The sequence below is a fragment of the Mycteria americana genome, chromosome 6, assembly GCF_035582795.1.
Source record: "Mycteria americana isolate JAX WOST 10 ecotype Jacksonville Zoo and Gardens chromosome 6, USCA_MyAme_1.0, whole genome shotgun sequence".
In the NCBI taxonomy this organism is placed as follows: domain Eukaryota; kingdom Metazoa; phylum Chordata; class Aves; order Ciconiiformes; family Ciconiidae; genus Mycteria; species Mycteria americana.
This window is the reverse complement of record NC_134370.1, coordinates 46,626,373-46,652,921: the sequence shown is the minus strand read 5'-3', so window position 1 is coordinate 46,652,921 and position 26,549 is coordinate 46,626,373. Positions and strand designations below refer to the sequence as shown.

General features: G+C 44.9%; 1 non-coding gene and 2 pseudogenes across 1 annotated transcript; 1 reads left to right on the top strand and 2 right to left on the bottom strand.

Moving 5' to 3' along the window:
- Positions 1 to 1,787: 1,787 nt before the first annotated feature.
- Positions 1,788 to 2,763, bottom strand: LOC142411953 (olfactory receptor 6B1-like; annotated as a pseudogene).
- Positions 2,764 to 10,411: 7,648 nt separating this feature from the next.
- Positions 10,412 to 11,387, top strand: LOC142411952 (olfactory receptor 6B1-like; annotated as a pseudogene).
- A 12,903-nt stretch (positions 11,388 to 24,290) lies between these two features.
- On the bottom strand, positions 24,291 to 24,372 carry TRNAS-AGA (transfer RNA serine (anticodon AGA)). Its single transcript has one exon. It is a non-coding gene; the product is annotated as a tRNA-Ser (tRNA).
- Between the last annotated feature and the right edge of the window lie 2,177 nt (positions 24,373 to 26,549).

Here is a 26,549-nt window from a genome sequence, read left to right as displayed (position 1 = left end):
TAGTCAATGACATTAGCCAAGAACTAATGAGAAAATGGTTGCATTTAGAATCGATGGATATTAATTTAGCTGCTGTATCTCACATAGACAATTTCAAATTTGATGACTTTTAAGAGATTCTGAGAGCTGTGGTCAAGTGTGTGTTAAGAGTAGCTGAATCCAGTGCTAGGGAATTCCTACAGTCCTGGATGGAGGAGTTGAACCCTTACCCTCGTTTTCATGTCCTGCTAGCAGTGAGCCTGAGCATGAGTTCCCAATAGGTGCATGTACACACACACTCACACAGAGCCACAAATGGACCAATACGGACAGAAGGATGCTATCTTTACAGGTCTCCACGTAACACAGACAGCACGAATGTGGATGTCTACTAATAGAAAATCCCCTTCATGGCTTTCTCTGTCTACCAGACCTTTTGTCTCCCCAGTTTTGGTCTCCCAGGACCTTGGTCTTTTCGATGTCTGATATCCAGACTCCCAGTCTGTCCAGCAGCTGGACTTTGGACTTATGGTCTCTCCAGCATCTTGCTCCCTGGCACCAGTCTCTCAATTTTTGGCCCCTAAACTTCTGTCACGCCAGAATCTGGCTTTCAGGCCTCTTGTCCTACTCAATAGCTTTATGCTCATTACCAAATTACTCACATATATGCACATAAAAGGGAAAATCTTGAGGCAGGACATAGAAAGGAAAATAGTTTAATAAAAAGGTGGCACAGATTGTGGTAACCAGATGCAGTGGTTGGCCAGACAAGTGTATTGATCAACAGCCTGCTTATGCATAACCAGTCCCTTTTATCTCCTTTCCTCTTCATTTTTCTGTGCTTGATATCTTTCTTTACCTTCCTTTGGCCTTTTCCCTAAAAAACCTGTAACATCTCCAATTCTTTTGTTTAATCCCAAATTTTCATTCCACCCCCAGGCTTCCTACAGTAAATTCTATACTACTTTACACAGTAGTCCCTTTTAGTTTGCATAGCACTTGGGAGAGTTTAATCTACTGAATCACCTTAGTAAGTGTTGTGGCTTAGCCCCAGTCGGCAATTAAGTACCACACAGCCTCTCGCTCACCCTCCCCCCCACCCCGGTGTGATGGAGGAGAGAATGAGAAGAGCAAAAGTAAGAAAACTCGTGGGTTGAGATAAGAACCGTTTAAAAATTGGAACAAAATAATAATAATAATAAATTGTAATGAGAAGGAAAACAACAAGAGAGCGAGAGAGGAACAAAACCCAAGGGAAAAAAAAAAAGTGATACAACCACTCACTACCCGCTGACCGATGCCCAGCCAGTCCCCGAGCAGCGACCGCTACCCCCCCCCGGACAACTCCCCCCCAGTTTATATACTGAGCATGACGTCATATGGTATGGAATAGTCCTTTGGTCAGTTTGGCTCAAGTAGCCTGGCTGTGCCCCCTCCCAGTTTCTTGTGCACCTGGCAGAGCATGGGAAGCTGAAAAGTCCTTGACCAGTGTAAACAGCACTTAGCAACAGCCAAAACATCAGCGTCTTAGCAATATTATTCTCATACTAAAATCCAAACCACAGCACTATACCAGCTACTAGGAAGAAAATTAACTCTATCCCAGCCGAAACGAGGACATAGATTTCTGTACAGTGACAATGGCTCAGTCATTCACCTTTGATGGTCTTAGGGGTGACTGATTCAGATGGATCAGGTTGTCAGCATTCTCCACCCTGTCATTGTTCCTCTGATCACGGTCTGTGTCCATTTTGAACAGTCATTAGCCAGATATCCTTACGGGGTGCTTATGTGCAGTTTATCATAGCTTATCCTTGCATTTGGAGAGAAGGGATGGGCCTGGAAACCTTAGAGATAGCAGTTTTTTCACAGAGAGCTTTTTTCAGTGCTCTTTTCCTTTCCTGGTTCCTCAGACAGTAAATGAAGGGGTTTAGGATGGGAGTGACAATAGTACACACAGCTGACACAAGCTTATTCAAGTCAAAAGGGTCGATCTTGGGCCGGGCATACATGCAGAGGGTGGCTTAGAAGGAAATGGTGACCACAGTTGGGTGAGAAGAACACATGGAGAAGGCTTTCTTCTTACTCTGGGTATTGGGGTTGTGCAGGATTGTCATGATAATTAATAGGTAGGAGACAATAGTGATGAAGAGGGGAACAAGCAGTATGAATAAGGCCAACACAAAAGTCCACCATCTCTGCCAGTGACATATCCGTGCAGGCGAGGTTCAGCACAGAGCTAATGTCACAGAAAAAATGGTTGATAGCATGGGGACCACAGAACTTCAACTAAGAAATGAAGGAAATCTTGATCAAAGACAGAGTGAACCCGCTGAACCAGGAGACAACTACCAGGTATATGCACATTTGGTATGTCATCATGACTGGAGAGTGCAATGGCTGACAGATGGCCACATAGCGATCATATGCCATTGCAGAGAGAAGGACACACTCAGTGCACATGAAGGAGCTGAAGAAAAACAGTTGGGTCATGCATCCCACAAAGGAAATACTCCTGTCTTCAGCGATGAAATTTGCCGAGAGTTTAGGGATAGTGACTGAGATATACCAGACCTCAATGAAGGAGAGGTGACCAAGGAAAAATTACATGGGTTTGTAGAGCTCCCAGTTTGTCTTGATCAGGGCAATGATGACCACGTTCTCCAAAACAGTTAAAATGTAGGTCAGCAGAAATGCTATGGAGAACAATACATGTAAGTCTGCTAGGGCTGGGAAGCCTGGCAAGAGGAATGTGTGGACCTGAGTAGAATTCTTTTCCTCCATGCAGAGAATTGCAGAGCTGAGCCTTGGAGATTAAACAAAACATAGACCAGGAAAAAAGAAAGCAGAGTATAAGACAGTTAAAAGTTAAACAAAAATTCCAATCCCTAGATAGGATTTGTCTGACTAAGCTTTAGATGCTTGCCTTGTAGGTTGGAAGTAAATAAACTTGGAAGTAATGATATTTTAGTATCATAGAATCATAGAATCATTTAGGTGGAAGAAGACCCTTAAGTCATCAAGTCCAACCGTTAACCTAACGCTGCCAAGTCCACCATTAACCACATCTACATGTCTTTTACATACTCCCAGAGATGGTGACTCAACCAATTCTCTGGGCAGCCTGTTCCAACACTTGACAACCCTTTTGGTGAAGAAATTTTTCCTAATATCCAATCTAAACCTCCCCTTGTGCAACTTGAGGCCGTTTCCTCTTGTCCTATCACTTGTTACTTGAGAGAAGAGACCAACACTCACCTCGTTACAATCTCCTTTCAGGTAGTTGTAGAGAGCGATGAGGTCTCCCCTGAGCCTCTTTTTCTGCAGGCTAAACAACCCCAGTTCCCTCAGCTGCTCCTCATAAAACTTGTTCTCTAGACCCTTCACCAGCTTTGTTGCTCTTCTTTGGACATGCTCCAGCACCTCAATGTCTTTATTGTAGTGAGGGGCCCAGAACTGAACACAGTATTCAAGGTACGGGCTCACCTTATGGAAAAGGACAAGAAACAAAATCAATAATGCATGACAGAATTAATCCTCTTGGAATATGGGAATGTTTCTGAACTGTTCATTCCTCTTTTCCTATTCTTTTTAATTATGTATATGATGACCATGACTAGAAACATCGTCACCACTGTTGTGGCTTCGGTTTACTCCTGTTCACTGGAATTCTGGAATTAGTCCTCGGAGACCTGCTCTAGTCCTCCACGATGCTGCCCAAGACTGTAGCTGTTTGGATCACTGCAGATGTAATCATTTCTGTTAACAGCTGCATTGTGCAATTTTACTGGTTTTTGTGTTCTGACAGCTGCGAAGTACTGCATCAATGCTTAATAACCATTTCTTAACCCTAAGTAAAACTCTCCACTATACAACACTTACCAAAGGTCAGATTTGGCTCCCGTGATGAGGAGGACTGGGATGTCTGGATTACTTTTAAGTATAATGGTAACAATGACATCCGTTGTCCCAATGGACGTAACCATTTCTTTTGTGATTTCATCCCTCTGATCAATCTTTCTTGCAGTGACGCTAGCCCGATGAAACCACTTGTCTAGGTCACCACATCTAACATGAGATGTTTCCAGCAGAGCTATTCAACTCTTTATTAGTTTCATCTATAGTCACTGGGGATGAGCACCTCCAAAAGCGAAATTATTCCATGTGAAGATTGTGTTAAGAAAAGATGAAGACAGTGAACTTTAACATCTAGGAGAATTGTCCCCCTGGTTTGCTGAAGGCAAGACTGCTGCTTTTCCCCATTCCCCAGACACAGCCAGGAGTGAGATGCTTGCCTTGTAGGTTCCCCTTTCAGTTAATGGAAAGAAACAGGCAGTTCATCTGACCTACTGACACCTACTTTAGGATGACATACACTGCATCAAAAGTGCAGGTCCGGTAATAACAAGGGGAACGTAGGTGACTAATACAGGAATAGGCATCCAAGTAGAAGCCATTTATAGTACATTCTGATGAATCCCACCCCCAATTCCTATGTTCATCTTCATTGTAATTGTTTACTAAATCTTTGGTCAAATTTTCAAAGGCATTAATGGGAGCTAGATAAACTAAGCATCTAGCCTTCAGGATCCAGGTGTCTCAGAACTGTGATCCTGAAGTTATTGGAAAGTAAGAGCTGGTCGTCCTCTATCACTATTTTTGCCTGTTGAAACAGTTTGCATGTGGAATGTACTATTTTTTTGAAACAGGAAAATTTACAAGAATTGGTACAAGAATTGTCAAAACTATATAATGTTAAATAATAATAACAATTTTCAATGTTAAAACTATAATGTTAAAACTGTATTGATAACGTTAAAACTATATTGATGGATCATTTCCTAGGAAAATGAGAAATTAAAAGAATTTATTTCAGCTTGAGAAGAAAAAATTAAATAATGATGCAGAAATTCTAGTTCCTGGATATTGACCACAGGTGGCTCACTCCTTAATCATTCCTTTATAAAACATCATTGAAATATTTGAGTTCACAAACTGGGTTTACATCCCAACTAACACGACCATATCCTAGATTAAATCCAGGATTTTCCTTAAATCATCCAGAAGCAGACCCCTTGCTTGGTGTGTTCTCTTCCAACTACTTGACACATCTGTCTTCAGATGGGATGACTCATTATCAAGAAGTGCCCAACTCTGTCATTAGTCACAGAAAAGTGAACTGACTAGATGTTAGACACCAGACGTTAAGATCGTTAATCTTAAGACGTTAATCACTCTGGAAAGTGATTACTCCACCTTTGGACACTGATCTGTTTTGGTATGCAGACCACTGACAGGGCCCTCTCTGGCTTGAGGCTCAGCTAACTGAACAGGATGTGGAAAACTGCTAGACAAAACATGAGACACTGCTGGACATGGTGGATATCAAAAGCTAGAGAGCTCTGTGAGGGGTGGCTGGGGTACATGGGTGGTTAAGGCGGAGTGATGTGAGAAATGGCCAAACTTCACAGATGAAAAAAGGGAGTCTGAGGACATTTCAGGGCATGGAGTAGGATGACAGTACATAGGTAACCGCACAAAGGGATACCATGCAAGTCTGAGATGACCTACCTAACAGTCATACCAAGAAATTCCAAATTTGTGTATACGTATAGCAAAACTGGGACAAAGAGGGAAAAGTTACTAGGGGAAGGTGAGGTTTCTTTTGGGTGGAGACAGGGGCAGAGAAAGAGAGCAGGGTGGAGCAGGCCTGACAAACAGGAGAGGATGGGGACAAAAAGGGGCAGGTCAGGTGCAAAAAAGCTGCTGGTTGGTAAGCTCTGGCCAAGACTTGTGCCTGATCACCAAGATGTGACTCATCAAACTGTGTTCTGAACTTTTTTCTGTATTGGTGTCCTGTGTATGACACTGTGGGTGTGTGATCTACTGGTGAGCTTCAAGCTGGACTAGCCCATGGGTAGGAGGAGACCAGCATCTGGAAAGAGCCCCAGCTAGAGACAGAGACCGGTCCAGGGTCTGGGCATGGATCCGTGTGGTAAAGGCACTGCTCGGAGCCTGTGTTGATTTGTGTGGAAGGCTGCAAGAGTGCTGTGTATGTGTGCAGGTACTGGGAATACGGACTCCTAGCTGGGTCTGGGGAATGGGGAAAAGCAGCAGTCTTGCCTTCAGCAAACCAGGGGGACAATTCTCCTAGATGTTAAAGTTCACTGTCTTCCTCTTTTCTTAACACAATCTCCACATGGAATAATTTCACTTTTGGAGGTGTTCATCCCCAGTGACTATAGATGAAGCTAATAAAGAGTTGAATAGCTCTGCTGGAAACATCTCTGCCCATCATCAGGGATGATGGCATCCCTGCCCATGAGCATATCAACTGGTCCCCAGCAAGTGGAGTCATCTGCAGATTTGACAAGAGTGTACCTTGTTGGTGAAGACTGAGACAGAGAAGGCATTAAGTATCTCTGCTTTACCTGTGTCTGCTGTCACTTACTCACCTGTGTCATTCAGCAACAAGGTCCCATTTTCCTTGTTCAACCTTTGACTACTGATGTAGCAGTAGAAGCTCTTCTTGTTGCCCTTGATGTGTTTTGCTGCTCTGAACTGTAGCTGAGCTTTGGCTTTCCTAACCCAATGCCTATATCTCTAGAAAGTGCTTCTAAATCCCGTCTTCGTAGTTTCTAAATCCCTGCTTTGTTTCCATCTCCTGTATGCTGCCTTTTTGCATTGGAGCTCCATTATGTGTTCCCTGTTCAGGCAAGCCCATTTCCTGAATGTACTGAAGTCTGCTGTCCTGAGTAAAAGGCCTGTACTATGCTGTTGGTTTTTATTCCCTCCCAGGATCTTGAACTCCACTGTTTCACGGTTCCATACAGCCAACGTTTCCTTTTGTTTTATAATGAAGTCATTGACACTTTATAGTCTCTTACTGGAAAAAGAAACTTACGAAAAGGTACATTTGGGTTTTTAAATAATACGCTGGAGATCTGGGGAGGTAGTTGTCTTTTCTTACAGTTAGAAATTATACTACTTAGAAATGTTTAAAAGTTAGATTGCAAGATATATGTCTAAAAATTTCAGTGTATGACAGATAAATAGGAGGGAAAGAGAGAGAAGGTATAAGAAAGAGAGAAGTAATGTGAGAGCCGAGAGAAGAGAGAGAGGTGGCAGGGCAGGGACTGCAACAGAAAGACAGAAACAGAATATTGTTTTGATCCATTTCTTCTCATTACTATTCTTTCCTGAAAAAATTCTTTTAACCCTTACTTTGATGTGATTATTCAGATTGCCTAAGATAATAGAAGTTCATAACAATATTGCCCTAAGTGAAGGAGCAAGGGTGGAATTCAGGTGTCCACACGAGAACCACTACATCTGAGTCAGTGCTCTAGACACCCTTTGTCATCAGCAGATGTCATCTCCTAGGTAGGATGTGATAGGTCTGTCCTTGTCTAGACACCTGTATTAGGAGGAGATGAATCTCCCACTGGTAGTGCCTAGTTCCCTCTATAGACTATAGAAGAGGCATAAAGTGCTAGTTTGAGTTAGATGCCTAGAAGCTGGATGTCTACATTAAGGTTGATGAATCCCATCCTTCTTGTTACATTAGCTAGACACAGTCAGTGTGTGTAGCCATAGCTGTGGCAGAGAGCAGTGCGTGCAGCACCTGGCAACATCAAGATCAGGAGCCTATTGTTTGTCTTTTAAGAACAAACAGTATACTTTGGTTTGGGCAGCCTGACGTTGGGTAGCTAATATTTGTGCCTAAATGAAGTCCTAGATACAAAGCTTGGCCTGTAACAGTTGTGATTGATTACCATCTTAAAAAGATGTTGAAAAAAGAAAAAAAGCCACAAACAAGACTCTTAAATTAAGCAACAAAATAACAAGACTAACATAAACATCAACAGTAATAGAAAATCTGTTACTTTCATCTCTCACCATGGCAAAACCATAGAAAGGCTGGTTGTCGTGGACCATAAGGAGCTAGGTGTCCAGATCTTATTGCAGTTAAATGAGAGTAAATTATCAAGGACAGGATCGTTCTTTCTTAACGTCTGGTGTCTAACATCTAGTCAGTTCACTTTTCTGTGACTAATGACAGAGTTGGGCACTTCTTGATAATGAGTCATCCCATCTGAAGACAGATGTGTCAAGTAGTTGGAAGAGAACACACCAAGCAAGGGGTCTGCTTCTGGATGATTTAAGGAAAATCCTGGATTTAATCTAGGATATGGTCGTGTTAGTTGGGATGTAAACCCAGTTTGTGAACTCAAATATTTCAATGATGTTTTATAAAGGAATGATTAAGGAGTGAGCCACCTGTGGTCAATATCCAGGAACTAGAATTTCTGCATCATTATTTAATTTTTTCTTCTCAAGCTGAAATAAATTCTTTTAATTTCTCATTTTCCTAGGAAATGATCCATCAATATAGTTTTAACGTTATCAATACAGTTTTAACATTATAGTTTTAACATTGAAAATTGTTATTATTATTTAACATTATATAGTTTTGACAATTCTTGTACCAATTCTTGTAAATTTTCCTGTTTCAAAAAAATAGTACATTCCACATGCAAACTGTTTCAACAGGCAAAAATAGTGATAGAGGACGACCAGCTCTTACTTTCCAATAACTTCAGGATCACAGTTCTGAGACACCTGGATCCTGAAGGCTAGATGCTTAGTTTATCTAGCTCCCATTAATGCCTTTGAAAATTTGACCAAAGATTTAGTAAACAATTACAATGAAGATGAACATAGGAATTGGGGGTGGGATTCATCAGAATGTACTATAAATGGCTTCTACTTGGATGCCTATTCCTGTATTAGTCACCTACGTTCCCCTTGTTATTACCGGACCTGCACTTTTGATGCAGTGTATGTCATCCTAAAGTAGGTGTCAGTAGGTCAGATGAACTGCCTGTTTCTTTCCATTAACTGAAAGGGGAACCTACAAGGCAAGCATCTCACTCCTGGCTGTGTCTGGGGAATGGGGAAAAGCAGCAGTCTTGCCTTCAGCAAACCAGGGGGACAATTCTCCTAGATGTTAAAGTTCACTGTCTTCATCTTTTCTTAACACAATCTTCACATGGAATAATTTCGCTTTTGGAGGTGCTCATCCCCAGTGACTATAGATGAAACTAATAAAGAGTTGAATAGCTCTGCTGGAAACATCTCATGTTAGATGTGGTGACCTAGACAAGTGGTTTCATCGGGCTAGCGTCACTGCAAGAAAGATTGATCAGAGGGATGAAATCACAAAAGAAATGGTTACGTCCATTGGGACAACGGATGTCATTGTTACCATTATACTTAAAAGTAATCCAGACATCCCAGTCCTCCTCATCACGGGAGCCAAATCTGACCTTTGGTAAGTGTTGTATAGTGGAGAGTTTTACTTAGGGTTAAGAAATGGTTATTAAGCATTGATGCAGTACTTCGCAGCTGTCAGAACACAAAAACCAGTAAAATTGCACAATGCAGCTGTTAACAGAAATGATTACATCTGCAGTGATCCAAACAGCTACAGTCTTGGGCAGCATCGTGGAGGACTAGAGCAGGTCTCCGAGGACTAATTCCAGAATTCCAGTGAACAGGAGTAAACCGAAGCCACAACAGTGGTGACGATGTTTCTAGTCATGGTCATCATATACATAATTAAAAAGAATAGGAAAAGAGGAATGAACAGTTCAGAAACATTCCCATATTCCAAGAGGATTAATTCTGTCATGCATTATTGATTTTGTTTCTTGTCCTTTTCCATAAGGTGAGCCCGTACCTTGAATACTGTGTTCAGTTCTGGGCCCCTCACTACAATAAAGACATTGAGGTGCTGGAGCATGTCCAAAGAAGAGCAACAAAGCTGGTGAAGGGTCTAGAGAACAAGTTTTATGAGGAGCAGCTGAGGGAACTGGGGTTGTTTAGCCTGCAGAAAAAGAGGCTCAGGGGAGACCTCATCGCTCTCTACAACTACCTGAAAGGAGATTGTAACGAGGTGAGTGTTGGTCTCTTCTCTCAAGTAACAAGTGATAGGACAAGAGGAAACGGCCTCAAGTTGCACAAGGGGAGGTTTAGATTGGATATTAGGAAAAATTTCTTCACCAAAAGGGTTGTCAAGTGTTGGAACAGGCTGCCCAGAGAATTGGTTGAGTCACCATCTCTGGGAGTATGTAAAAGACATGTAGATGTGGTTAATGGTGGACTTGGCAGCGTTAGGTTAACGGTTGGACTTGATGACTTAAGGGTCTTCTTCCACCTAAATGATTCTATGATTCTATGATACTAAAATATCATTACTTCCAAGTTTATTTACTTCCAACCTACAAGGCAAGCATCTAAAGCTTAGTCAGACAAATCCTATCTAGGGATTGGAATTTTTGTTTAACTTTTAACTGTCTTATACTCTGCTTTCTTTTTTCCTGGTCTATGTTTTGTTTAATCTCCAAGGCTCAGCTCTGCAATTCTCTGCATGGAGGAAAAGAATTCTACTCAGGTCCACACATTCCTCTTGCCAGGCTTCCCAGCCCTAGCAGACTTACATGTATTGTTCTCCATAGCATTTCTGCTGACCTACATTTTAACTGTTTTGGAGAACGTGGTCATCATTGCCCTGATCAAGACAAACTGGGAGCTCTACAAACCCATGTAATTTTTCCTTGGTCACCTCTCCTTCATTGAGGTCTGGTATATCTCAGTCACTATCCCTAAACTCTCGGCAAATTTCATCGCTGAAGACAGGAGTATTTCCTTTGTGGGATGCATGACCCAACTGTTTTTCTTCAGCTCCTTCATGTGCACTGAGTGTGTCCTTCTCTCTGCAATGGCATATGATCGCTATGTGGCCATCTGTCAGCCATTGCACTCTCCAGTCATGATGACATACCAAATGTGCATATACCTGGTAGTTGTCTCCTGGTTCAGCGGGTTCACTCTGTCTTTGATCAAGATTTCCTTCATTTCTTAGTTGAAGTTCTGTGGTCCCCATGCTATCAACCATTTTTTCTGTGACATTAGCTCTGTGCTGAACCTCGCCTGCACGGATATGTCACTGGCAGAGATGGTGGACTTTTGTGTTGGCCTTATTCATACTGCTTGTTCCCCTCTTCATCACTATTGTCTCCTACCTATTAATTATCATGACAATCCTGCACAACCCCAATACCCAGAGTAAGAAGAAAGCCTTCTCCATGTGTTCTTCTCACCCAACTGTGGTCACCATTTCCTTCTAAGCCACCCTCTGCATGTATGCCCGGCCCAAGATCGACCCTTTTGACTTGAATAAGCTTGTGTCAGCTGTGTGTACTATTGTCACTCCCATCCTAAACCCCTTCATTTACTGTCTGAGGAACCAGGAAAGGAAAAGAGCACTGAAAAAAGCTCTCTGTGAAAAAACTGCTATCTCTAAGGTTTCCAGGCCCATCCCTTCTCTCCAAATGCAAGGATAAGCTATGATAAACTGCACATAAGCACCCCGTAAGGATATCTGGCTAATGACTGTTCAAAATGGACACAGACCGTGATCAGAGGAACAATGACAGGGTGGAGAATGCTGACAACCTGATCCATCTGAATCAGTCACCCCTAAGACCATCAAAGGTGAATGACTGAGCCATTGTCACTGTACAGAAATCTATGTCCTCGTTTCGGCTGGGATAGAGTTAATTTTCTTCCTAGTAGCTGGTATAGTGCTGTGGTTTGGATTTTAGTATGAGAATAATATTGCTAAGACGCTGATGTTTTGGCTGTTGCTAAGTGCTGTTTACACTGGTCAAGGACTTTTCAGCTTCCCATGCTCTGCCAGGTGCACAAGAAACTGGGAGGGGGCACAGCCAGGCTACTTGAGCCAAACTGACCAAAGGACTATTCCATACCATATGACGTCATGCTCAGTATATAAACTGGGGGGGAGTTGTCCGGGGGGGGGTAGCGGTCGCTGCTCGGGGACTGGCTGGGCATCGGTCAGCGGGTGGTGAGTGGTTGTATCACTTTTTTTTTTTCCCTTGGGTTTTGTTCCTCTCTCGCTCTCTTGTTGTTTTCCTTCTCATTACAATTTATTATTATTATTATTTTGTTCCAATTTTTAAACGGTTCTTATCTCAACCCACGAGTTTTCTTACTTTTGCTCTTCTCATTCTCTCCTCCATCACACCGGGGTGGGGGGGAGGGTGAGCGAGAGGCTGTGTGGTACTTAATTGCCGACTGGGGCTAAGCCACAACACTTACTAAGGTGATTCAGTAGATTAAACTCTCCCAAGTGCTATGCAAACTAAAAGGGACTACTGTGTAAAGTAGTATAGAATTTACTGTAGGAAGCCTGGGGGTGGAATGAAAATTTGGGATTAAACAAAAGAATTGGAGATGTTACAGGTTTTTTAGGGAAAAGGCCAAAGGAAGGTAAAGAAAGATATCAAGCACAGAAAAATGAAGAGGAAAGGAGATAAAAGGGACTGGTTATGCATAAGCAGGCTGTTGATCAATACACTTGTCTGGCCAACCACTGCATCTGGTTACCACAATCTGTGCCACCTTTTTATTAAACTATTTTCCTTTCTATGTCCTGCCTCAAGATTTTCCCTTTTATGTGCATATATGTGAGTAATTTGGTAATGAGCATAAAGCTATTGAGTAGGACAAGAGGCCTGAAAGCCAGATTCTGGCGTGACAGAAGTTTAGGGGCCAAAAATTGAGAGACTGGTGCCAGGGAGCAAGATGCTGGAGAGACCATAAGTCCAAAGTCCAGCTGCTGGACAGACTGGGAGTCTGGATATCAGACATCGAAAAGACCAAGGTCCTGGGAGACCAAAACTGGGGAGACAAAAGGTCTGGTAGACAGAGAAAGCCATGAAGGGGATTTTCTATTAGTAGACATCCACATTCGTGCTGTCTGTGTTACGTGGAGACCTGTAAAGATAGCATCCTTCTGTCCGTATTGGTCCATTTGTGGCTCTGTGTGAGTGTGTGTGTACATGCACCTATTGGGAACTCATGCTCAGGCTCACTGCTAGCAGGACATGAAAACGAGGGTAAGGGTTCAACTCCTCCATCCAGGACTGTAGGAATTCCCTAGCACTGGATTCAGCTACTCTTAACACACACTTGACCACAGCTCTCAGAATCTCTTAAAAGTCATCAAATTTGAAATTGTCTATGTGAGATACAGCAGCTAAATTAATATCCATCGATTCTAAATGCAACCATTTTCTCATTAGTTCTTGGCTAATGTCATTGACTAATGTTTGGGCATGTGCAATTTTTTTAAGAGTTTGGGTGGGGTTTTTTGGTAATTCCAGGTTCCTCTGTTCCAGATTATGTGTGTTTGGAAACTCCTCTTCTAGTCTCAACACTATGGTAGTCATCACAGGCTGACATCACTTTCCAGAGGTGCTGCCTATAATCTAGATAATAGGCTTGGACTTTGGGTGAAGGCAAGGTTTGGCTCCTTTCACCAAAATAGTCTTCCAGAAGTGTTTAATCTCTCCTTTGTTTTATAACACCTGCACTCAGCACCCTCCTATAACCTTGGGAATGAAACACATACCATCAGCATCACAGTATGTACAAAATCATTACTCTGAAAAGCTGCATTCCACCATTCATTCTGTTTGGGGCACTTTCAATGGAAAAGCAACACCCAGAAAAAAGAAGTATTATGTCTGAGACACGCAAGAACATCACACAGGGCCAAGAGGAGACTTGGGCTGAGCGCGCTATGTAGTGTCAGCACAAGCACCCATTAGGATGCTAGCCACCACCACCAGTAAATGTGAGTGACTCTGTACTCCTGAAATCTAGGGATCACTCCCTGAGGCAGAGGCATTTATCTTTGTAGGAACTATTAACTTCTGCATCAAATTTAATCATCAAGGCATCCAGGATAAATCCCTATATGGAGGGAGGCAGGTACTTCTAGATAATGTCTGATTTCATCCTGATGCAGCAGACAAAGGGCGATCAGCTGAGTTCTCTTCCAGAAGTTCCTGTTTCTGTTGTTCAGAAGTGGAGTTCTGGTGATGGAGTTCACTGCAAAAAACTCTCATTTTACTTCTCCCTATATATGTTACATGAAGGTCTGAGAAATTTTTTTAAATTCTCTTTGAGGAAAATTCATCCTGTTGTGCTTGACACCTCTCTGAGGATGAGAGGAGGTAAATTGCAGGTATGCTTATCCTTCTCCACCAACTACAGATGGATCCTGAGTTTTGAGCTGAGACCAAGCTTCCAGCTTGTAAGCAGCTAAAAGTTAGGTTAGAGAAGTTTTCTTCTAGGGAATATTCAAGGATAAGTTCTGTAACTTCACATATTATACCTGTGATCTGAGCTTGCAGTTAGTTTCCCTACAGACAAGTTTAGTGCAGATTACTCCTTAGGAAAGCATGGAGGCCTTCCTTCTGAGGCACAAACACCTCTGAAGTAACATGCTGGGAAATTCAGAAAACAGCCAAACTACTGATTGCTGGCATTTGTTGATGCAAGCTTCCCCTCAAAACAAAAGAAAACAAAGAAACTAAACTCATCCTATTGAATTCTCCTCCCACTTCAGGCAAGTCCTTTAAGTCTTCTATTCATCTTCAGATCAGAGGAAGAACATACGAAGGAAAAAATAATTCAGCCCTCCTGGAAATAGCATGAAAAAAATCTCCTTTTTCAATTAGCTATACTGCAAGCTCACAAAAGTTCCCTCCTATGGGCTAGAGAAAGCAGCATGACAATGACCGTCTAGACCGGTAGACTAGTTATCTAGTCTATCCACCTGCTCCTCTTTGTGTTTCTTGACAAGTCAGGTCATTCCCCATTTTAATTTTGGGCTATGGTTAGTTGCTGTCACTCATCCTGAATCAAAATGTTTTAGTTTGTTCATATCCACTTAATGTCTTAAAATTAACATTTTATTTTGAAAATATATATTGAACTATTTCTAAAGGAAAAGTTGTTGTTTGGAAATTAAATATTTACAAACCTGGTAGACATCAACATTTTTCCTGAATTTTAATCCAGTAATTTAGTTGCCCAAAATGTTTTTCTAAAATTGACTGAAATCTGGCAAATATTCCCCATGCTTCTATAATTCTGGCAGGGATAAATCTGCCAGATAATAAATCTGGCAGGGATGCCATCCAGAGGGACCTGGACAGGCCAGAAGAATGGGCCAAGAGGATAGTCATGAAATTCAAGAAAGACAAATACAAAGTCCCACCCCTAGGAATGAGGAAGACCTTGCAGCAATATGAGCCGGGGACTGATGGGCTGAGGAGCAGCTCTGCAGGAAAAACCCTGGGACATTTTTCAAGACCTGATAGGATAAAGCTGACCTCATAGCTGATTCTCCTCTGACCTCACAGCTGATTCTGCTTCGAGCAGGACGTTGTACTAGAGACCTCCTGAGGTCCCTTCCAACCTGCATTATCCTGTGACCCTAAAGAAATGCATATGATATTTCTGTTAGGCCAATTTCAACAGCTTCCTTTTAATTCTGTGAAAAATATATTTAGAGTTGTTTTCACATGCTATGTAAAGGCAAAATACAGGTGAAAACAAATATGAGACATTATTTAGTTCACTACTTTTAATAACTTGTTGAGATAATCATACTATAATAAAATAAATATATCTAGATAGTGATTTTTAAAATACTAGTGTTTTTTGTCTTATTATTCTTATTTTTTTAAATGAGAATTGTCATTATCATCCTTGTGAGTTCATCAGGGTGAAAACAATTTTGCTGGAAAATGTTTTTTGCTTATTAAAAAAACAGCAACCCTGAACATCATTGAAACAATTTCAATTAATATCTCTCACCAGTTTACAGACTTGGATCTAAAAAGCATATCAGACTTTAAGGTGCATCTTTTACACCTAATTTTGGATCCATTTAATACACTTTAAAAAGTGATTTTTCTCCTCATTAATTGTGGAGTACAATTCCTAGATTATCAGGTAAAATTTAGACAATGACGCTTTTCAGATCAAATGAATTGCCACTAAAAAGGGTTCAAGAACAATAGTCGTATTAGCAGGTGCAGCCATTTTACTGTGATTAATATATACGCAGAAAGTTAGGAGTGATTCGTGCAGCATCAGGACAGTGTAAAGTCCAAAATTTCTGGAGGAATGTATTTGACACTAAAATCTCAATAAAAATAATTACTGTTGACTTATGAAGCTTGTTTCAAATCACCACCTCATTAACATTAACGTTAACGTTAACGTTAACATTAACATTAACATTAACATTAACGTTAACGTTAACGTTAACGTTAACGTTAACGTTAACGTTAACGTTAACGTTAACATTATTGCTCTTTGCAGTTCACTCTTATGCCCAAATATATATGTAGTATAAGCTTATTTATCAAAATGTAATTTATATATACAGAAAAAAAATAATGAAAGAGGATTTAGCATCCTTCTGTAAAGACGATCACCAATCCAACCTGTCTCCTCCATTTATGTCTGGTACAAACTTGTGCAATGCATCTCTCCAAAATGAAATCATGGACACTGGGTGCAAGAACTAACAAGACTGAGACTTGAGGAAGTTCACAAGCAAGGCAGAAGGAGACCAAAATTTGAGCCTTGTCACATGAAAATAAGACCTACACATTGGTCCCATCTTATGAGGCTTCTCCAGATTTTTGTGTTTCCATTTATCCTTGAAGGCATATATGGAGGAGAAATCAGAAGTGTCTTTAAGTAGCCATGGTTCCACAGACTTCAGTGAATCTCTGACAGTTTAGAGCAGGCTGTGACTGCTGCTTGTATACAGGAGCATAATTCTGCACAGAGGCCTTTGAGACATTGTCAGCAAGCCTTCAGACCATTCCCTGAAGAATCCTGGCTCTGGATAGATGACTGCAGGACTGACTTTTTTTTGTCTCCCTTGCCATGCTGAACACTGCTCTCATGTTTTTAGATAGTTCTAAGAGTTCTGTGGCCCAGTAGTTTCAGCACTGAGGTGGAAAACAAAATCTCTAGAAATGCGATCATATTATCTGAGTTGAAGACGGATAACAAGGGCTTCATGTGTGCTTGTCATGCCATTTTGAGGGAGGCAGTATAGGCCAGAATGATGGTATCCAACCAACAATGATAATCTATCTTACAAGCCCTGCACAGATTTTGTGCATGGGGCAGGAGCAGGATGGGTGCTGTGACTCAAGCCCAGTAGACGCTCCAACGATTGCTATTGCTTCTTTTCTTGTATCTAATAAAGGAGATAAGCAGGGGGAACAAAGATGGGAGGAAGCCATATCCTAGAGAAAGAGACTTCAGTGCCTGAACTCACGGCATGTAGAAAAAAGATCTTCTAATATGGTGAATGCAGTTCTGGGTGCAGTTTAGCTGACCAAAGCTGTAGGTGTCATGGAGCTGTTCATGCCATCACAACCTAAAGGGTTACCTGGCCTGCGCTTGTGTACAGACTGTGACTGTGTGTTTGTAGGATTCCATAAATACACAAGGACATGGAGGCTTTATCCTTGAAATTTCTCTACTTTATTACAGATTACCAGAAATACCACAAAAATCACCACTAGCAAGTATTCCTATGATTGATAAAGCAAACATATATATATATCTCAAGCTATTACAAATTATTATCAGCAATCAATAGCAGCAATTAATAATAACAACAATAAATAATAGCAACAATCAATAACAGCGACACTCAATAATAGCAGCAACAAAGGTATATATAATATTACAGGTTACTAGGAACTTAGTGCTAGTAAAGTGAACTTATCAATAATATAACACCATATATACTTACATACTTATGATAGATCACTTATATGCACTTATATGGTACAAAGAGCTTTAAACCAAATCCAGAGGGCAGCCAAACTATCCCAGACGGTAGGACAAACCGAACTTAGAAGGGGATCCAAACATCTCAGAAGTGAGAGGACAAACCACACTGACCCCAGAAATGGGTCTAGAGGGGGACCAAATAAAATAGCAGTCTCACTTCAAAAGTGATCCACATCACGGAGTTTGGGGTGAGCCAGGTGTCCCTGGCAAGGGTCCAGAACCTTGTAGAAAATTCATGCAGCAAGCTCAACCTGTTTAGGAAAAGGAAAACTATGTGCAGAGCACAGGCAGGAGGAAGGGAAATAGGCGTGAGCACAAGCACTGGTGCTGGCAGTGCCAGGGAGGGTCAGGCAGGGCTGTGGGGAGGTCCTGGCTGAGGTGCTGGGGGGAGCAGAGTGGTGCAGCAGAAGTGTGCTGGGCCCATAACCCAGAGGTCGATGGATCGAAACCATCCTCTGCTAAGTGCTTTTTGTTCCTGCTCCTGACAACCGCTGCCTCTCCCTTGCATCTTACAGCATCTTACACCTGCACTGCTGCGCTCCTGCTCCCTGGGCACCCCACGCCCACGGCTCTCCCACTCCCTCAGCCCCTTCTCTCTGCCACTGCCACCTTCTCCTTTGCTTTCTTAGCAGCCAGCACTCCCAAAGGGACCCTCAGCAAGGCAGGCTGGGGTGGGTGTGGAGCAGCAGGCAGAGCACAGCACAGAGCTCCCCCTGCGAGGCAGTGGGTGTCCTGGGGATGCAGGTTTTTCTCCCTTCCCATCAGGTAGCTCAATCCCTAGCTTCCCAGCCACAGGTAGGGAGGAGGACAAGCCTGGTAGTAGTTTGGGAAACACCAATGCAATTGACTCAACCACCTGGGGACTTTCTCTGTCCTAGTCTGTTTGCTGCTGTGCCCACTTGTAGGTCCAGCCAGGAGCAGGGCCAAGCAGGTATTCCCAATGGGCACTGTATTGGCTTATACGTGGCTAGGGGTTGGTAGTGGAGGGGAGAGGGGGTGCTGCAGTGTGGCCTCTGTGAGAAGAGGTAAGGGGCTGTCCTGTGCCAGACACAACCAGTTCCATCTCCACAGTGGACCCACCACATGACACAGCTGAGCCAGCAGCAAAGTTTGTGGCTTCTATGAAAACATAATCCACAAAGGGTAGAAAAAGCCAAACAGAGAAAGGAGGAAGAAAAAAAAAAGGTCAGAAAGAGCAGAGGGAAAATGCATCCCCCCCCTGTGCCGCTTGGGCGGGTAGAGGAGTCTGGACTGGAGTGAAGTTGAGCCTGGGTAAGAGGGAGGAAAGGTGCTGTCTTTTTGTTTCTCACTACGTGAATCTATTTCAACTGGAGATAAATAAATTTCTGCCAAGTCGAATCTCTTTTGCCCACAACAGTTTTTGCTAAGCCATGTCCTTGTGTTTGTGTTGACCTGGAAGCTTTCTCATCCTATTTTCTATGCCCTGCATCCCCGTGAAGGTGAGGAAAGGAGTGACCAGCTTGGTGAGTGTTTGGCTGTTAACTATGCTTACACCACCACAGGTACATACACACAAATGCACATACACTTGCATAGTACATGCACAGCTGGCACGTGTATGAATGCAGATGGGGAGTAGTGCCGTTATCAGCACCCCCAAGAATACCACTGGCACTCACACAGGCATGAACAAGACAGGTAGCCTGATCCTTTTCTTCCTCTCTGGATGCTCAGGACTGGAGATCAGTGTTGGACACACACACACACCTTCCATCCCACATGCACACCAGCAGGTCCCTTGAATCCTGGGCTGTACCTAGGTCTGTGCAGAGTCCATGCCCAGAGCTCAGTCCATATTTGTCCAGTTGTTGCGTTAAAAGTTACTGTCGTGTAGGAGTCTGAGGAGTGGCTGGCAGGGGAAAACCCTCCCGTTGTGTCATGAGGTTCAGACAGGACCTACTTGCTTTCTAAACTCCTTCTCAGAGAGGAGTCTAGGTGTGGCTAAGTCCAGTCTTAGTCTCAGACTTGGTCAACGGTTTATTTTCTAAGGACTGTATACGTAGCCACTCATCAGAGTCAATGTTTGCCTGTCAGAGCCCTGTCAGGGCTTTCACTGAAACAGCTTTGCAAAGTTGATTAAAGCGACAGCGTTAATTTGACAACGTTATAAGTCCGGTCGTGTTCAGCGTACTGAACTTCACGACTACGGTTTCACAAATAATGCACTGCACCCCCAGTCAAGTCGTGTTGCATGAACTATCACGACCACACTTAAAGAGTCTGGTCGTGTTCAATGAGAACGACCATGGCTAGATTAATGAAGAGTGAAGTTTATTAGAGCAACAGACACACAGGTTCTTTGGATTACCGGTGATAAATTCACTGTCTGCAAAGTACATGCAAATACCAAGAGTATGAGTAACACTGCCAGCTACAAACGTGTTAAAAGATAATAAAGCAATTCTATAGAGATTTCTAAGTTTCCCAGGGAGGCACTTGGTATAGCGAAGTGTTCGAATCTTACCCAAAGGTGTCCCAATGCAGGGGAAGAGAGGCTCAGCACGTCGACTGATCCCAGAGGTCAGAGTGGTACATGATGGTGTCTTCCCTAAAATTCTCTCTCTTCTTAAGCCATTTCATACTATCTTTCACCTTTCAGCTCGAGCTTGAGTGACTCTAGTCATCATACCTTTCTTTAGGATTGGTGTAAAGTTTTCTTGCTTCGCTTTTAAACGTATAAGCTAGGAAAATTCAAAGCGCAAGCTCAGTGAGGGGTGGTCGCACCTTGGAGGCAGGTAGCTTTTGGGATGGAGGTGTGTTTTGGTATTATAATGATGTTATAATGAGCAAGGTTCACTAAAAGTACAGCATTTTGTCAAAAACATGACAGGCTGTTGGCCCAGGATAGCAAATATGCAGCTTATCAGTTCTATAGTTTATGTTCCCATATAATCGCAGAGCCTGGCTGCAGTGTCTCCACACCACCCCACCCTCTGAGCAGTACCTCTTAGAGTCAGCACACCAAGTTCCCCTGGTGTTACCAACATCTAAGGTTGCAGGCCTAGGGAATTCCGTGGAATGGATTTCCTTGCATGTCAGCTGCGCTCCACCCAGGAAGCATCTTCAATGCTGTGCCTTACCTAAAAGTGTGAATATGTGTGTGAAAAGTTTTAATTTCTAAGTCACCTCCAGCAGTTATTCCACACCAGTGTCCTGCTCCAACCCTGGGCAGTCCCTGCTGCTGATCTCCCCTAGTTAGTGGCTAGTGCAGCTTGAGATTCCCTAGCCAACATCTCACACACAGAGAAGCACACACACAGCCTAGCACCTTGAGATCATGTGTGTGTGCAGAGGGCTGGGAGGAGGAGGCCAGATATTCTGTGAGGTGGAGGCGCAGGAGGCAGCACTTCACGCAGGTGCGTTGGTGGTATAGTAGTGAGCATAGCTGACTTCCAAGCAATTGACCCAGGTTTGATTCCCCGGCAACAGAAAGGAAATTTTCTTTTGCTGGGCTCCATGGTGCCTTGCCTCTCCTGCTCTAAAACTGCCCACCCAGCTTCCCCCAGCAATTTCAACTCGCAGCAGTAAGGAAGCAAGCACAGAGCAGCTGCTTGGCAGGGAGCTTTGCTCCTCACTGTCAAAACATTGCTCACAGGCACAGACCTCTGCCCTGCTCCTCCCAGTGCCCACAGCAACACTGGCTCCACACAGTCTCTGGCAACACCTCCATGTCCCCAACCCAGGCATCTCTGCTTGCTCCCAGGCCTGTAAGGGGGAAAGCGTCAGCCCTGCTGCTGAGTCCCACAAGAACAGCCCCACATCTTTTAAGGTCCGTTGTGCAACCTGGAATGGTGTGATGAGAACAGCACAGAGGCAGGGTGCTATCCCTGAAACCCTGGGTGACAGGAAGCAAGCTCTACTCTGCTCCTCTATTCCCTGCCATGATACATCTGCTTTTGTGGTGCAGGCTATCTCTTAATCCCTGGTGCTCACCAGTTTCTTTCCCAGGGATCCCAGATGAGGGTGCTGGTGAAAAATGCTGATATAGTGTAAGCTGCCTGGGGCCGTGGAGGACACCATGCTGAGACTAGTGTATTCTTCTTGCTGAGGTGGCTCCAGGCTGGGCTCCTCAATGTGGTGTTGGTACAGGAGCCAGAGGAGAGGGGTTTTTGGTCTGACCCAGAGCTGGACCTGCTGGTTCGACCTGGAAAGAAAAGCATGCTGCTGTGGCAGGGTAAAGATGAAGATTGAGAATGCCTAGGTGGAGACCAAGGCACACACTGTGCTTCACAGAGCCAGGTATGCAATTTAGGGGCACAGTGGGAGGATGCCTGATCTTTATATAATGTCTCAAAGTAACACTGGAGTGAGTTTGCTCTCCATCCTCCGCCATCTTTTCCATCTCTCCAGTGCTGGCTGGTCAAATGTGAGGTTTCATCCCCTTCAGAGGGGATGTTGGTATGTACAATGCCTGTGTTCAGAGCATAGTGTTGTTTCCTCTACACCACTCTGGCCTGAAAATAGGCTCTGGTACACACTGTAACTTGGTTTGAAATCTTCTGTTTAACAATCAAGACTGCATGTCTCGGAGACTCTATGCCCCTACCCCATGTGCAGGGCAGTTGACCTACCTTGTCCAGGCTCCAACATTGCAGAGCCATCCTGAAGTTCACTGGAATTGGGTGTAAAAATATTCCTGGTAACTGAGAACTGAGACACCCTCATTTCTCTAGCAACTTATAGCCTGTGGGCCAAGGGAAACACAAGAAGCTCCTCTCAACTAGACTCCTTACCTCAAGGGGGCGCGGTGAGAGAGCCAACCCATCAGGGTCTGTGATGGCAGGGGATGGTCTCCTGATGCCACAGTCACCACCATGTCCTCTTTTGCACTTCCACATCTTTCCCTCTTTTGCACTTCCACATCTTTCCCAGAAGAGGAGGAGACAGGATAGACCCTCCCCTCATCATCTCATCCTTAAGCTAAATTTGGGAAACTCCCCTGGGAAAGGTTGTCCATGTGTGCAAGGGCTGGGGACGGCTCAGGCCGAATACCGCCAGGACCCCAGGCAAGATCTCAAATCCATGAGGCGTTATCCCTCCTTCGTTAGCAATGAGGGCCACGTTGTGCAGACTCTGTTTGGAGATTAGTAGCTGTATTGAGTTTGCATGGCAAAGTTTTGGTAGTAGGGGGGCTGCAGGGTTGGCTTCTGTGAGAAGATGCCAGAAGATTCCCCCATGTACAATAGAGCCAATGCCAGCCAGCTCCAAGACCAACCCGCCACTGGCCAAAGCTGAGCCAATCAGTGATGGTGGTAGCGCCTCTGTGATAACATATTTAAGAAGGGGGGGAAAAACTGCTGTGCAACAGCAGCTGCAAGAGAGGAGTGAGAATGTGTGAGAGAAACAACTCTGCGGGCACCAAGGTCAGTGAAGAAGGAGGGGCAGGAGGTGCTCCAGGCACCAGAGCAGGTTCCCCTGCAGCCCGCGGTGAACACCATGGTGAAGCAGGCTGTCCCCCTGCAGCCCATGGAGGTCCACGGTGGAGCAGATGTCCACTTGCAGCCCGTGGAGGACCCGACGCCGCAGCAGGTGGATGTGCCCAAAGGAGGCTGTGACCCCGTGGAGAGCCCGTGATGGAGGAGGCTCTTGGCAGGACCTGTGACCCCGTGGAGAGAGGAGCCCACTCTGGAGCAGGTTTTCTGGCAGGACTTGTGAGCCTGTGGGGGACCCACGCTGGAGCACTCCGTTCCTGAAGGACTGCACCCCCATGGAAAGGACCCATGCTGGAGGAGTTTGTGAAGAACTGCAGCCCGTGGGAAGGACCTGCATTGGAGAAGTTCATGGAGGACTGTCTCCTGTGGGTGGGACCCCATGCTGGAGCAGGGGAAGAAAGCGAGGAGGAAGGAGCAGCAGAGACAACGTGTGATGAACTGACCACAACCCCCATTCCCCATGCTCTGTGCTGCTCGGGGGGAGGAGGCAGAGAAATCAGAAGTGAAGTTGAGCCTGGGAAGAAGGGAGGGGTGGGGGCAAGGTGTTTCAAGATTTGTTTCTATTTCTCATTGTTCTACTCTGATTTGATTGGTAATAAATTGAATTCATTTCCCCAAGTTGAGTCTGTTTTGCCCATGATGGTAACTGGTGAATGATCTCCCTGCCCTTATCTCAACTCATGCACCTTTCGTTATATTTTCTCACCCCCTGTCCAGTTGACGAGGAGGAGTGATAGAGCAGCTTGGTGGGCACCTGGAGGCCAGTCAAGGTCAACTCACCACAGCAGCTGTAGTGTCAGGTGTGGGGAAGACAGCTGATGTGGTGGGGCTGTGCTGCTTGGGATATGTGATGAGGTCAGCTGCTTGAGTTCTGCTCAACAACCAACAAAAGTGGACTTCTTACTGGCCCTTTCTCTTCACCTGACTTGCCCACCTTGTAAATGGGGAGAAGAAATTCCCATCCATGCAGGCGTTTCTGGGGGGAGGCAAGAACAAGTGTGGTGGGCAACGGGGTGCCCTGTGCAGGTAGCTGGAGGCCCATGGCTGCAGCGTGGTCCATTGCAGGGAGCCCAAAAGGGGACTGCGCCCCCTAGTTGGCGGGATTCAAACTTGCGCGGGGAAACCCCAATGGATTTCTAGTCCATCGCCTTCACCACTTGGCCACAACTACCTGCTCCAGCCCTCTCTGCCCTGCTGATCACATGCCCTGTGCAGTGATACCTGGCTCCCTGGGAGTTTCAGGGCAATGCTCCACTCGAAGCCCTGCAGTTGGGACCTGCACTGAGCATAACAGGCACCTGGCACAGGCTTCCAGAGGCCTTGAGAGGCGTAACCCCAGGGGCTACAGCCGCAGCTCCCAGGGCTTTACGCTCAGCTGGGCATCTGGGATATCCTGCCACGGGGGGATGCTTTCACTGCCCTGATGGTATCTATCTCATCTGCTTCCAGGGAAGAAGGGAAGGCAGCTGTGCAGAGACAACCAGGGCTGGTGGTGGTTGTGGGGTAGGCTATTAGACCCCACTTGGCTTCTCAAATTTATCTGAGGGGGTCTCCAAGCCTGCTGTGAGCAGTAGGGTGGGGACACTGCTGCAGGGAAGATGGTGACCTCCAGGAGGCACCTCCAGCCTCTTGGGGACATAGGGTGGTGTCAACCCTTGAACAAAGACCACGACTGCCATGCAGGTTGTTGGTGTGTAGAGGGAATGGTTTGCGAGAGTGGGAGAGAAAGGGCAAGTGGGAGAGAAAGAGCCTGGCTGAGGAGAAGTGTGAGGGGCAAAGGGAGAATAAATGAGAGGTGTGGATGACTTTGAGGGAGACAGGAGAGAGTTTGTTTTGGTGGAATAGGTATGTCTAGATCTTTTTGCCAGCTCTGGCAGGCATTGTCCAATGCCTGAGCATGCACCAAAATACCAAACGACCTGCAAAAGCGATAATTTCCATCACCAGATGAAAGTAGCTGCGATTCCCCTTTGGCTCTGGAGCAGGAAAGTGTCGTTCATGAGTCGGTGTGGAGGTGGTACACGTGGCAGTGCCTGCCTGCATGCAGAACAAGGGTGGGAGGTGGTCACGGTTGAGGGGTGAGCAGGAGGAGCGGCTTGAGGAAGTGTGTGCGTGCGCGGGGGGCTGGAAGGAGGAGGCCGGCCAGCCTGTGAAGTGGAGGAGCAGGAGAAAGGCCAGGCTCTGGTCCGGAGGAGCAGACGGCAGCACTGCCCACAGGTGCATTGCAGGTACGGTGGTGAGCAGAGCTGCCTTCCAAGCAGTTGACGCGGTTTTTAATTCTGGCCAATGCTGCCAAACGCCTCTTCAGCCTGGCTCCAGGGTGCCTTATATCTTCTGCAGGTAGCCTCTCGTGCTCAAATAGCACCCAGCTTTCCCCTGAGGGTTCAAGCTGCCCCCTTCACCTCTCCGCAGCCTTGAGACCAACTGAGACCAGTGCTTTCTGCCTGCTGGGAGGGCTCCAGGCTGGGCTCTTCACTGCAGTGCTGGTACCAGGTGCCAGGAGAGAGGCTTTTTTGGCCTGGCACAGAGCTGCACCTGCTGCTGCTGCAGAATGCTTGCACCTGGCAAGAAAAGCATGCTGCTGTGGCAGCATGAAGTGTACAAGGGAAGATTGAGAATGCCTAGGTGGTGGTCAAGGGACAGACTGGGCTTCATGAGGCCAGCTATGCAATTTTGGAGTGTGGTGGGAGGAAGCCTGTTCTATATGTAATGGTTCAAAGGCCTGTCTGTCTGATCTGAAGTCACCCTGGAGACACTGACCTGCCCTGTCCAGGCTCCGGCATTGCACAGACACCCTGAAGTTTACTGGCACTGGTTTTGAAGATGTTCCTGGTAAGTGGGAACTGAGACACCCTCATTTCTCTTGCAGCTTATAGGCTGTGGTCCAAGGAAAAGACAAGGAGCCTCTCACAAAGAGATTCTCTACCTGAAGGGGGTGAAGCTTCTCAAGTCTCTCATTGCAGGGCTGCTTAAAGAAACAAACAACGTTCTTTGCTGTGCTATTAGGGTGTATGTGGGGTCTGTGTTAGTACAGCATTTACAGACTACCACCCTGTCATCAGCAGTGCTATAAGTAAGTGATGTTACGAAGACATAGATTGTGATTGCATATGCTCCGTTCCTTACTGAAATGCCCACCCTAAACCCATCTTGCAGTCACATTGCCTACGTCCAGACACAAAAAGCAGTGCTTTGCTCCTTTCCTCTCTATAGCCATCCCCTGGAGTTTATCCCCAAAACACCAATGAAAGAGAGAAGTGCCATAACTGTTTTTCATATGAAGTTTGTGAACAACAATTGAGGTCTGAAAAGTTAACTCAAATATCTGTACTAATATTCGCAATGAAC